At 38.7% G+C, this 13,090-nt stretch overlaps 1 non-coding gene across 1 annotated transcript; it reads right to left on the bottom strand.

The window, feature by feature from the left end:
* Positions 1-2,435: 2,435 nt before the first annotated feature.
* On the bottom strand, positions 2,436-2,507 carry Trnaw-cca. Its single transcript has one exon. It is a non-coding gene; the product is annotated as a tRNA-Trp (tRNA).
* Between the last annotated feature and the right edge of the window lie 10,583 nt (positions 2,508-13,090).

The raw sequence follows: 13,090 nt of genomic DNA, 5'->3' as shown, positions 1-13,090 counted from the left end.
GAGAATGGATATATTTAAGAGCGACACAGTGGACATAATATTAGAGCCACACTATATTTCCAGGTCCGATAGAAGCGATAAATTAAGAGAGATTTTTTTCCGAACGGAGAGATATGGGAATTCGTTTTCCCCCGAACCATAAAGGACTTTAAGAAACGCTAGTCCCAACCTCGTTAGAGTACTTCATTTTTATTTTTTAGCTGCAAACGGCTGGTGTCCTAACACCCCCTGCCACACGCCTTTTAGGCGGCTTGCGGGGTATTATATAGATGTAGATGTAGATTAAGTGGGTAATGATATTCTTTTTCGAGCATAGCGCACATGTCTAATCAGTGTCCTTCCTTCTCCTTCCGCCAAAATAATCTTTTTTTTTTAGTTGTAAGTGGCTGGTGACCTAACACCCCCTCCCACACGCCTTTAAGGCGGCTCGCGGGGTATTATGTAGATGTAGATGTAGAATTGCGCAATGGGCGTGTGTGAGAATTGCCTGCAATTCGTTTGGGTCTTTAGGAAAATCTTCAAGAGAGCTTTATCTTTCTACAGGTTTTAGAAATTTATTCCAAGTTATTGCCTGTTTTTTTTCCCAGGCGTTTTCCTTGCACAACCATTGACGAGTTACTTGAAATTTACCACCCTGGTATAACAGCAGCGGTTTCCTTGACGAGGAGTCAATTCCCCTGTTAACCGCCGCGATCAGTGTGTTGCGTGAATTAGTCTGTATTTAAATTTCAATAGTAGCTCGTCGTGCTTTTGTTTTCATTCCTTCACTGTGCATTCATACTGTGGAATCATGAATATTAAACATTAATTAAACTAAACTACTTCAAATATTAAAAGTGAAACAACAATTAATGTGGCTAACTTAGTATTTAATTGTCCTGAATCACATTTGAGTAGGTCCAATCCCTATCCTGTTTAAGCTATAGTTTAATAATAATTGTGCTCGAAAATTCCCTCCCTGGTTGTATGACACCAACCAAGTTACTTTTTTTTGCCTTTTCATCCTTTCTTTCATCCTTCCTTCAGAAAAAAATAAATTTTACCTACGATCATCGATATTGCTTCCTGATTAAAATTGCGTTGTCGATTAGTTGCTCAGGTGGGTTCCAGACCTTTGCCACATAAATGATAATGCATCCAAATTAACCTCTTGGGCTCTTGATTCCTTACCATGCCAATCTGCGGAGTGGAGATCAAACGCAATAATTTTAAGTATCCCATTCAATTATGATTGAATATTGACTTGTTGAAGCCAACCGCTGCCAAAAAGAGAATAATTTATTTTAAATTACATTAAAATTCAATATAGCGACGGGAAAAATATGAGGGTATCAAATAAGCACCATTTTAACTGCCTAAATTTTGCACATGAATAGTTATTTCTATCCAAACTATGTACATTTGGTGTTATTTATTCTGTATAAGTTTCTGTCATGCAATCAATAATTTTCGATATTGTAATTCATATTTTTTCATCGCTTTAAATAAAAACTGGTTTGAATCGTGAAAGATGTTGGTGTCGATCTCACTCGATTAACAAGCTCTACTTGAAATATATTTTTGTTATAAAATTAAATATTGGCGCATTTTTCTTGCTGTAATTTAGTTCGGTGGATTGATTCTAACCATTCCTTTGACTGATGAAATTCTGGGTAAGGGTTATGAGCTATGCAGTTCTGAATATGGTTTTCTTTCGTTGTATATTCTGTCCATTGAATGTAACGTTTTTGTACTGATATAAATATTTAATGTCTACCTGCGGGTGAACTGCGGTAAAAAAAGTAATAATTTCTAATTTGATGTGCATGCCAAACTCTTCTAAGCTAATTATTCTTGAAAAATATATAGGTGTATTTTATGTGTATATTTATTTTCCTATTTTAAAGAAATTTTCCCTTATGCCCTTTGACTTACAAAATGTTACGATCCACTGTAGCTCACACCATTTTGAAATTCCGTGTTTGTGTTTTCTAATTTTAAAACTTGATAGCCTTACATATATTTAACGCTAGATGCATTACATTTGGCGACAATATGTGTCCAAAAATTACCGGAGCCCACCTTGTACATAAGGAAAGTTTAATTGAACTATGCTGAGGGAAATTAGAATTGAGCCTAATTTTGAATTCATCCGTTGCTTTTCCATACCTAGAAGGTCTAAAGCTTACTTTGTGAACCCGAATTATATATTTGTAACTATTAATTCTCTAGTAACATGCTATTTTTTCAAAGGACAATAACAGCCATATCTAATCTCCGCCGGCCTATTTCGCCGTTTACTCAACACTTAAAAAAATGCATCTATTACTTCTTTCGCTGATTTAGCCCCAGCTGGGATGCATGAAAAAATTATTTATCTTAAAACAATAATATACAAAAGTTAAATGATAAAATAATGTAATCAATGTGAAAAACTAGGGTGCAAAAAGTTTCTTTGACCCCGACGTGATTTGAACACGCAACCTTCTGATCTGGAGTCAGACGCGCTACCGTTGCGCCACGGAGTCGGTTGAAAGGATCTGGTGGATGTAGGGTATTAATTTCATAAAAGCGCTACTCGGATTTCTATGACGCTGAAGCATTTTGGTTTTTACTTGAAATTTACTTATTTGAGGTTCTCTGGCACTATTTCCTGGGATAATGGACAATTCTCTTTACTCGAATTGTTTCTAAGGCCATGAACCTGTACATATTGTTAGTGTTTATCCACGTTTTTCTGGCTTCGCAGCGGCGAAAGCTTACGGAAGGTCACGGAATGTTGGCATTATAATTTTGTAATTTCGAATTCATGATAGAATTGTGGTTATTAGTTTTAAATATGAACTACCGATAGTTTCGGTTCGCTTTTAGTATTCTCTAAATAGAGGAAATGGACCTCGTTTACGTACGCATTTCCGCCAAATACTGCATCGCATGGAATTGGATACTTCGTGAAGCTGATACCTACTTCGGATAATTTCGTTGATGTTGATAAAAATTTGCGTGAATTTAATTGGCGATGTACCCAGCGCTACACCAAGGATTTATTCAGTATTAGTAAAGTTCTCTCATATCAAGTATTTTAGGCATATGAACTATTTCTCTTGTAAAAAAAGGGTTGGGCTTTTCATGCATCCGTCTTCGATGCGACATTTCGAACTAGGACAAAACTGCAGTTCTCTCAAATCATTTCTGCGGTAACATCACATCTATGTAAATTTGACTTTATTTATTCGCCTTTACTGTCCTTCCATGATGCAGAAGTCCACAAATCCCTTATTTCACTTATTTGAAGTTTTAAAATTTTGATTGAGTATAAAAACAGTGTAAATAGCTGTGAGGTTAAATTCAAAATTTTTCAATGTAACAATGGTTTCATGTCATTAAAGCTTAAATTTTCATTATTGTATGAAATAAAATTGAAATAATGCACAATATTTAATAAAATCGGCATTATTAAATTAAAATCATGTAAGTGGATTGCCAATCGGAGGAAGGTCCTACACATTTTGGTGTTCAAAATAAATGCTACATTAAAGCTAAAAATGTCTGCGTGATGTCCTGATAGTAGCAACGCGGCACTTAAGCCCAGAGAAATCCGCAGTAAAAGAGTGTTGAGGGGGGAGAGTGAGCATCCATATTTGTGGGTTTATAGTCGTTTGGGGTACCTACCTAAGCCTTGGGATGAGCTCTTGAGTATCTTTTGGACGGTTTTTCAAAATTATTATTTTTCGCTGAGGTGGGCTCGAATTCCTTGCCATTACGCGCAGACGGCGATATTGGAGATGAACAAGGAAATAGTTCCTTCAACGTTTTTTAGCGTAACACCAAATTCAGGATAATAATGGAGGATAAAACTTGTTATAATTGTCTTTTGTGAATGCGGTAAAATATATGTGGGGGAGAAAGGCCGAACGATTGAGACGAGGCTGAAAGAGCACCAAAAGATTTCAGATTGGCGCAACCAGAGAAGTCGGCCGTGGCGGAACACAGAATTCATGAAGTTGAAGACCATGCCATTAGAAGGAGAAATGTAAAAATTCTTTGCCACGCACTACGTTACTGGAACCGCATAATTAAGTAAGCCATCGAGATCCGCCTCAATCCCAAAAAATTTCAATCGCGACACCTGCTTTCATCTTAGCAATGCATGGAGACCTGTAATCATGCTGAAAAAAAAACATAAGGGGAGAACGTGAAGAATTTCAAAAGACCTACAGCCAATCGGACGACACCTAAACCTTATCGTTGTCCTCGCTAAACGGTCGTATCGGTTCAGTGTGAAATAGGATAGTTTAACCTTCATCAAATAAAACGAAAGGCATGGATTGCGATTCGTTACCCACCATTAGTGTATTCATAATGTACAAATTATTTGGTTTTAGAAATCCCACGAATGTTAATGGTAAATTTTGGCCTCATTTGAAAAAGACCAGATAGGCGCCCAAGGATGCCACTCCACGTGACGTCACAGGGACCCAGATGCGATACGAGTACATAGTGTGTTACGATCTGAGTTTACCATGAGCACCGAAAATGCTCATGCATGAGGCACACAGCTCAGGGAAACATCTCGTAATAATCGCCAATTAAAATTGCCTATGGTCGGAAAGTTTCCCTCGTTTGATAGGGTATTAATAATCCTTATTATTATTATATTGTTATAATAGGGCAAGCACTACCTGCTTGCATGGTACTCTATTGCCTGCGTCGTAGCGGCGCTCACAGCCTCGCACCAAGGTGTCCTCACACGGCGGCAGCCGGAACCAGAATGACGTCACACGGGCTTTTCCCAGGATTCGTACTTAGCCGTCGCGTTTTCGCGCGCTTGAAATTTTTCACTTTTCATTTAATCGCGAAAAATAGATATCGCCATTTAAAAATCTAAAAGCGTGAAATACGTACTCCAGGAGTAATAATCTTTCGATTTAGCCAATAAAAAAATAGGAAACCACCCTATTGAACTTTCAATGATCGTTTATCATTGTCGGGTAACATGGCCTTGAATATGGTAGATATCGTCTTCCGAAACGTCGGCTTATACGACAGAACAGACCTGGTTGAGAACCCGAGAAGAATTAGTCAGTAGTATTCACCAGGAGAAATTGAAATCTTTTAATGGAGAAATACCTTGCTGATGCAACTCCGTGTAAACATATACCCACTAACCATGTCTCAAGGAGGTTGTAAATATCTTGCGGGGGCACCACTGGTTTCTAGCGTGAAGTGTGGCCGGAGTGGGGGTGCTTGGGTAGAACAAGCCACGCCCACTTTGACCGAAACATTGAGAATCCCGTAAGGGTATATGCTTTCTATTTGGTGAAATTTTTTGTCATACCTCGTTAACACATTAAAATAAACTTTGGAACGCACAATGTAAACCTTTTTTCTTACTTCGTTGGTAGGCTTCGCGAAGTTATGATTCCAGCATCTTTTCCCATGAAAAAATTATTATCAATCACCACGGTTACGTGCTACAACCCGGTTGGCTGAAAATAAAATTTTACGAGAGTAAACTAATCATTTACCTGCACTTAAACTGGTATCAAATTTCATCATAGCCAAATGAAATCTAACAATTATAATAATAAAGTATATTTTCAAGGTTTTCTCCACCACTAAAGTGGCTAACAGGCAAATAGTTTGTGCATTAATAGAAGTATCGCGAATGATGGAGAAAATCCGATGACAATCACCGCCGAAACACTAGTGATTATGGTCGGATTTTCACTTAATGTAGTTCATTTTCAGAGCAAATCTTAGCCGCCTCAAAATATCAGTCGGAGACTAAGTCCAACAAATGTCAAACCAACATGGCGGAACTTTGACCACGCTAAAAACTCGGAAACAGCGCCTCTAGATATTTACAACCTCCTTGCCATGGCTATATATTCCCCTTCATCATTCCACGATGGTCGGTAGGCGGGGACCCCTTCGGATAGCTAAAATAACACGTAATGCGGGCGAGGATCACGAGGGTTGGGCGTAACTTAAAACAGGTGATTCAGTAGCGTTCGCGGATCAGAAGATAACTTTTTTAAGATTTGCATCAATCATTGAAGAACTAAAGACCGTTTTATCATGAACTTAATGAATCCACTGGGAAAGTCCTTAGTTACAGGATTAATGGAGCAAATTTTAATATCTCCATCCTTATCGCTGCTACAAGGCCACAAATATCCGTGCGGCAACTGCAAAAATGCGCTTCTGAGAGCATAGCGAAATTACTATTAAAATGTATATCGTGAGTAAACGCAGAAATAAGATGGCTTTTGTACGATGTACTTAGTTTTAAAATCGAATCAGCGGTTTTACTTATGGTCTCATCCTTGAGTCTCATAATTATGCAAACCAGTAGAATTAGCGCAGGAACGAGCATAATAGCACAGGAAGGGCTCCATCATGGATTTATGCCACCCTGGCTTAAGATCTCCATAAATTTTAAATGTCTACGAGGATGTCTCTATCACCATCTTCTAGTTCCGCGAAGTTAGGAATACGCGTATGAGCTTCAGATTCATTTCTCGTGTAGGATTAAAGTATGCCATCCGTGCATTTGGGAGCCTGAGTTCGATGTCTTTAATCTCGTCCACAGCTGTTGCGAATGAGCTTTCTCGAACATGCAAATGCAATTTACGAGCTTACATTACGGAAGTTCACTCGCATATGATACCGGTTGAAAACATCTTATTTACCCCAGCGTTCGTGCTGCTTGTCATGATCGTTACATCAATTTTCTATGCTTTTCATGCCATTTACTTTTAAGGTATTCACAAACGGAAAATGGTAAATTATTCGAAGTAGGAACTATTTTATGCACTTGGCCATGTCAAAGACTAATCTGCATTCCATCTAGAATAAAACACTTATAATGCTCAACCGTTCCTCGTTTTTAACTTTATGTAACCCTAAAGTTAAATTTGCGGAATAATAACAGTTAACTGTCCATCCCTTCAGATTAGTGAACGCAGACCAACAGCTAATATAATTGTCAGAAATAGGGATATATGTTCTACGGCCTAGAACACATAATGAAAGTAAAAAGATATTCCAAAACCGTAAAGAAATATACCGAAAATAAAAATAATACTGTAATAAAAATAAACATTATAAAAGAAAATGCTTCAAAAGTCACAACTTGTTAACGTCTTAAGGCCGTTTTACACGGTACACGGAATTACGCTATCTGACTTACGTGCGAAGGCGCAATCAAAATTGCGTCCTGTAAAGCGGTGAATTGCTAGAACACATGCGAGAATGCGTGGATGCCCCTGTTCTAATTTCGTTCATGCATTCGCGCAATTCCACGCCATTTTAGAAATTAATGCAGCTCTAACCTACGCGATTCCGTGTTCCGTGTAAAACGGCCTATAGAGCATTTTCTTATTTTATTTCACGCATTTTTTCTGCAAAACAAGTTCCCCATTTTTGTAACCCCATGGATTCAATACATTTGCACGCGAAAGCTTGTTTATGACTCAATAATGACTGGTGATGAAACCTTTGGCAAGTGGGTGAAAAAAATTGTCTTCTTCTGGGATCAAAACGGGAAAATTACGCATATCAGGCGTATGTGATAACCACTACACCACGGGAACTCGAAATATTGGCTAATTTTTGATTGCATGTCTACTTAAGTGATTCACCTCTGCCTGGAAAGGTTGAGGGTTCAAACTCCTCTGAAATATTTGGAAATGCAGTTTCAGAAGTGCGTCCTCCAAATAAAATCCCCCCCAAACGTATTACCCTCCAAAGAACCAACCCCTGAAATATTATTCCGTCTCCATCCTTGTTAATATGAAGTACCTACTAGTGAAAGGGGCCCAAGTAAATGTGAAGGATATAAATATGGCTTTTCAAGTTTTAAAACAGTGGTTTCATACTTACATCAGGTTTAGGCAAAATAAGTTTTGCTTGTGCACGGATATGTGTTTCGAATTCATTTTCACGCCTGGTTGTTCCAGTTGAAATGGAAGAATTAATGAAAGGAGCATTGCCCCAAAAAATACAATAATCAGAAGAAAACGAGGTGTGTAGAAAACTTTAATAAACGAATTAACAACAGAATTTATTTTTTATGGAGTTTTATAAATTTTATGCTATCAATATTTCGAGCGGATGTAATTTGAAATGCAAAAGAAAGAAGATATTTATGGAATACGATGCTATTATTATGGGAGTCAAAAATTAAACAATAATGGGGTGATAACTTCTTCAAAACATTTTAATCGACAAAAATGCTTTAATAGTGCGCCAGCATTTGACAAAGTTATATACCTTGAACACTTTTTGGATGTTTATTTAAAATTATGGGCTTTTAGCAGATGAGTGAGAGCATCAGTCAGTCAGAACATGTCGCTTTATGCAAGAGATTTCGGGTGGTATGCATGGGACAACTCATTGCGACTGACTCACAGTGGTCCGAAATGGGAACGTCAGACAAAAAAACGAAATGGCTTTTGTTTTAATAGAGACTTGACACATACTGATGAATGATTCACGAGTATGGATTTATATGTCATGTTTCAAAAATACGACCCGTTACTGAGATACAGTGTCCCAAACATGACCAATGTTTCAAAATTACGCGCGATCTCGTTTCTCTTCGAAAATCTTTGAATTTAAGCAGGTGGTGTTGTGTTGGTACGATTTCTATAGAATAGAATATGTCGCGATATTTTGATCATCTAGTCTACAGTCGTCCTCATGGTTGAGGTATGCCTCTTTTACTTGATTTTACACCCAGAAAATTACATATTCGACCAGAAAATATGCGGAAATCTTCCATTTTTCGCGGAAGTCTCTTCCAGAAGAAATTGAGACGACCATGTAATTGATCGCTGGTATAGTCCTCTGAATCTTTTTTTCTCATACTTTTATTCTAGAGAATCTCGCAATATTACTTTCATCCGCATTAGCGCTGCTTGATCTGCCCTTTCCGAATTCCCCTCCTTTACTTTCAAAAATCGGCTTATTACCAAATTCCATTCACATTTCCCACTCGTCCGGACGCGGGATCGATTGCATAAACTGGTGGGACACGTTCACATATTTCGACGGACAGTCGCTTTCCAGTCGACTCTTTTTTCGAGGAATTTGTCGAAAGAAATCGTACATGATCAGCTCTTTCCTTCTTACACAACTCACTTACTTACTTATTACTCCCCTCTCTCTCGTCTTCCATTCTATGGTTATGCCACAAGGAGTTCGTTTTTGTTTGTATTTCTGAACATTTAAAAGTTTGTCCTGCGTTTAGAAGTTAACTTGTGCGAGCTAATGCACCATGTTAACGGGCCTTTAGCAGGGATGACAAGGGAAACTAAACTAAAGTCAGAACCAGTAAAATTTTAATAGTTTCGCACCCGGGAGCGAAAATTAGAAACGAAACGAAATGGATTTAAAACCAAAGAGATTAACTCAGGGTCGAAACGAAATCGGAGTCAAAACTACTTCGGGTCGAAACTAAACTAAAACTCTTAACGAAACGTAGATAATGTTTCGCACCGGAGGGACCACGTGATTCACCTTCGAACAGTTTAGTTTCGACTCACGCACCGAGTACGAAGTATGGTTGAATGAAGTAGAGGCTCGCCCTACCGCCATTAAAATCATGGGGAACTTCTATTACCACTAATAAGAGAGCGGTGAACGCAAACTGGCCATTGGTTTGTTAAGCTCAATGTTTTTATCTTTCTACACGCATGTCAAAAGTAATGGGCCGAAACTATTCCCTCTTATCCTCCTCCATTCAACTTTTGGGATCGAAACTTTACTATGAGCAGCGAAGTTTCGATTGATTTCGTTTGATTTCTGGGATTAAAGTTTCGTCCCGGGTCGAAACTAAACTCCTTGGTGATTTTAATTTCGTGCATGAACGTAACTAAACCTAGGCCTCGTATTTTCGTTCCCTCCGGGTCGAAACGAGACATTTTCGTTTCGTCTCACTTGCTATCCCTGGCCTGTAGACCGCAAATCTCCTCAATCTACAATATTTACGGATGACAAATTTTAGAATTCTGTGGTGATTTAATATGACACCCCACATGAGGCTAAAGCTCGAAGGCGCATTCAAAACTTCACGGAACGAGAAGGTAGTGATAGGCATCCTGTCAGACTGCAAAACCTATTGCTATTTTCTTAGTTCTATACAAATCTACATATTCGTCATTAATTAATTTCTGTGTTTCTCCAGTGGCTCTTTCCGACGCACGCATATTTTCCCAGATATTATGCGTGAAATGTGTGTGCTGTGTACTTTCATTTTCACCCAAATCCAACCACATAGTGGGCAATCACAGATAGTGCACTGACGACTCCTTGGACTCAATACTTTAAAAGCAATAAATTTGAATATAATTTTGACCGCATTTCACCATTTTACTGTTGGATGCTCACCTTGTAAGAATCATTTTTCGGTGACGAAATTGTTTTCAACGTCACCTGGTTGAAATACTTTTAGATTGAATGAGTTAGGCTTATAATATGCCGCTATCTGTTTTAGCATTAGTTTTTTACTTTTGAAGACTTTTAAATGACTGCATGAATTGAAATCTGAATCGATAAAAATAAAAATATTATGAAATAGAAATGTCCAATTCTTTAGAAAATATTTTTTTTATCCCTACCCTGGTTTCGATGAGACGTCTTGAGGGTGATGATGTTGCCACCTTGGCATTGATGTCGTTTCATGGAAACCAGGGATGGGATTGAAGTTTATTTTCCAAAAAATGGCACATTATCACATATTTCATGGGAGGCTAATTCCAATTGATTTCGCTGGAATATTCGATTGACATTGGGGAAATACTGATTTCAACTAATAGAGGTTGCTTTCAGATATACTTTTCCAATCTCGTGCCGTAAGATTTTTCAAGAACTCTCTCACCGAGGCAGACACTTGGGCTGTGGAGGTGGGCCAGACGATTACTTTCCTGTGTTGAATATAAATCATCTCAATAAATTTCAGTATGAAGTGCTGCGTAGCGAGTACTTTTCTCCCGGCATCCCAAGCTGTATCCACTTCCCCTAATAATTCCTTGCACTAGCGAATACTTTGTTCAACTTATCTTCAATCTTTTTTTTCCTAATTTAATGTTTGTCCCAATATCCTCCCTTTTGCTGCATACTAACTTATTAGTCTTCTTTTTCTTTATTTTCAACTAGTATCTGGCCATTGTTCTTTCCATATTTGTCAATATCTTCTTCAAATCATTCTCTGTCTCAGCTATGACTGCTATGTCGTCCTCAAATCGCAGCATGCTGATTCTTTCTGGGTGAATATTTATACTCAATGCCTTCCCATTAATTTCATTGATGGCTTTCTCGATGTAAACGTTATATATTACGGGGCAAAGTGCACACCCTTGTCTCACTCCTTTTTCTACTCTTGCTTCTGCACAGTTAGCTCCACATTTCATCACAGCTACTTGGTTTACAAACGAACTGTGCACAGTTCTACCTTCATTGTAGGGCACTCAATGTCTTTAAGAATTATATTCCACAAAATACAGAAAGGCCTTCTCTAAGTCGAATGATATGCGACAAATGCTATCCCACTGATGATTCCTTGTACTCGCGAGTATTTTTTTCAACACCTCTTCCACCTTTTTTTCTATCTTATTGTTTGTTGTAACTACCTTTAGCTGCATACTAATGTCTTAGCCTTATTTTTGTTAAAATTTCAACTGATATCTGGCAATTGTCCTTTCAATAATCGTCCAAGTCTTCTTCCACTGACGATTCCTTGAAATCAGGAGTACTCTGTACTCGATAATTTTGCTTGTAAGTATCTGAGTAAGTACATCTGGAAATGCGAGTAACGATTTCTTTAACTAGCCATTACAGATACTACTTGCACACATTTCTAGTTGGCCGTGTTCCTTCAATACTTTCACCGCAGTTCTCCGGCCTCACCATCTCGAACTTGAGTTGTGCTGCCTTCCGGTCCAGCTTCCTCCCCCCCCCCCCCCCTCACCCCCCAACCGCGCTCCTCTTTATAAATGTCCCTCCCTCCCCCGAATCCATAGCGATGCTGAACTTTCGCCAAATCCGCCGCGGTCACGAGGCTCTCGCGATTTCGTGTTTAGACGCTGCTGGCGAAGACTTGGAAACATTTGGGGCGGGGCGGAAAGAAGGGAAATTGGATTATATAGGAGAGAGAGAGAGAGAGGAATTGGCGAGCAGGATCTGTCCGTTGGCGAGGAAATAAATAGAACGCACGACCTTGGCCGACTACGGATTCGTCCGTCTAAATTTTCCCTGCTTGCCCCCTCGTCGATAGTCGCTTTTGGGTTGACGCTCGAGATTGAACGGGAAGTTGAAAGAAAGTGATGATAGCAAGGGGTACGAATAATTTGATCAGCCTCGATACAGTCCTGACCTATCGTCAAGTGATTACCGCGTATTTTTTTCATCTAAAGAAACGCCTAGGAAGCCAGCGCCATGACGACGATGAAAACGTAAAAAAAAAGTTTCGCATCGGTTATCAATTTAGGCGGCAATTTTTTATGACGACGGTATACAAAAGCTTGTTGTTGGATATGTTAAGTGCCTTAATATAAACGGACATTATGTGGAAAAGTAGTAAAAAATGTGGGCTTTTGTGATAAATTAAACTGCTGTAATACGTTTTCTGAATTTTTATATTTCAAAACGGTTCTTAATAAGCAAAAGGGGGTCTCATACAATTGAGGATTATCCTGTCGGACTGCTGTCGCCCACCACACATTTAAATAGGTTCACAAGGCCGCCACTCGCGTCGCTTACGGGCACAGTGATCGGAATTTCACGGAGAAATAAGCTATGCATATGGCTGTTCAATAAAATTTATTTTCGTGATAGATGTATGGTATGGCCTATCAAGTTAATATCATTTTAGGGTAGGGATGTGCGAGTAGCACTTTTGATCTCTAATCGAGTATCGAGTCGAGTTGAAAACTACTCGCGAATATCGAGTCGAGTCAAGTATGGTAATTTCTGGTCCACGCAATACAACAATGCATGCTTCTACATATTCTCATTTTTTCCAATCCCCTTGGAAATTTTCTATTCTGAATGCATAGCTGGATGTAAATAAGTAAGATGTAAATATGCTGGATGTAAGATAATGGGG

The sequence above is a fragment of the Ischnura elegans genome, chromosome 3, assembly GCF_921293095.1.
Source record: "Ischnura elegans chromosome 3, ioIscEleg1.1, whole genome shotgun sequence".
NCBI lineage: Eukaryota > Metazoa > Arthropoda > Insecta > Odonata > Coenagrionidae > Ischnura > Ischnura elegans.
This window is presented reverse-complemented; position numbering and strand designations above follow the sequence as displayed.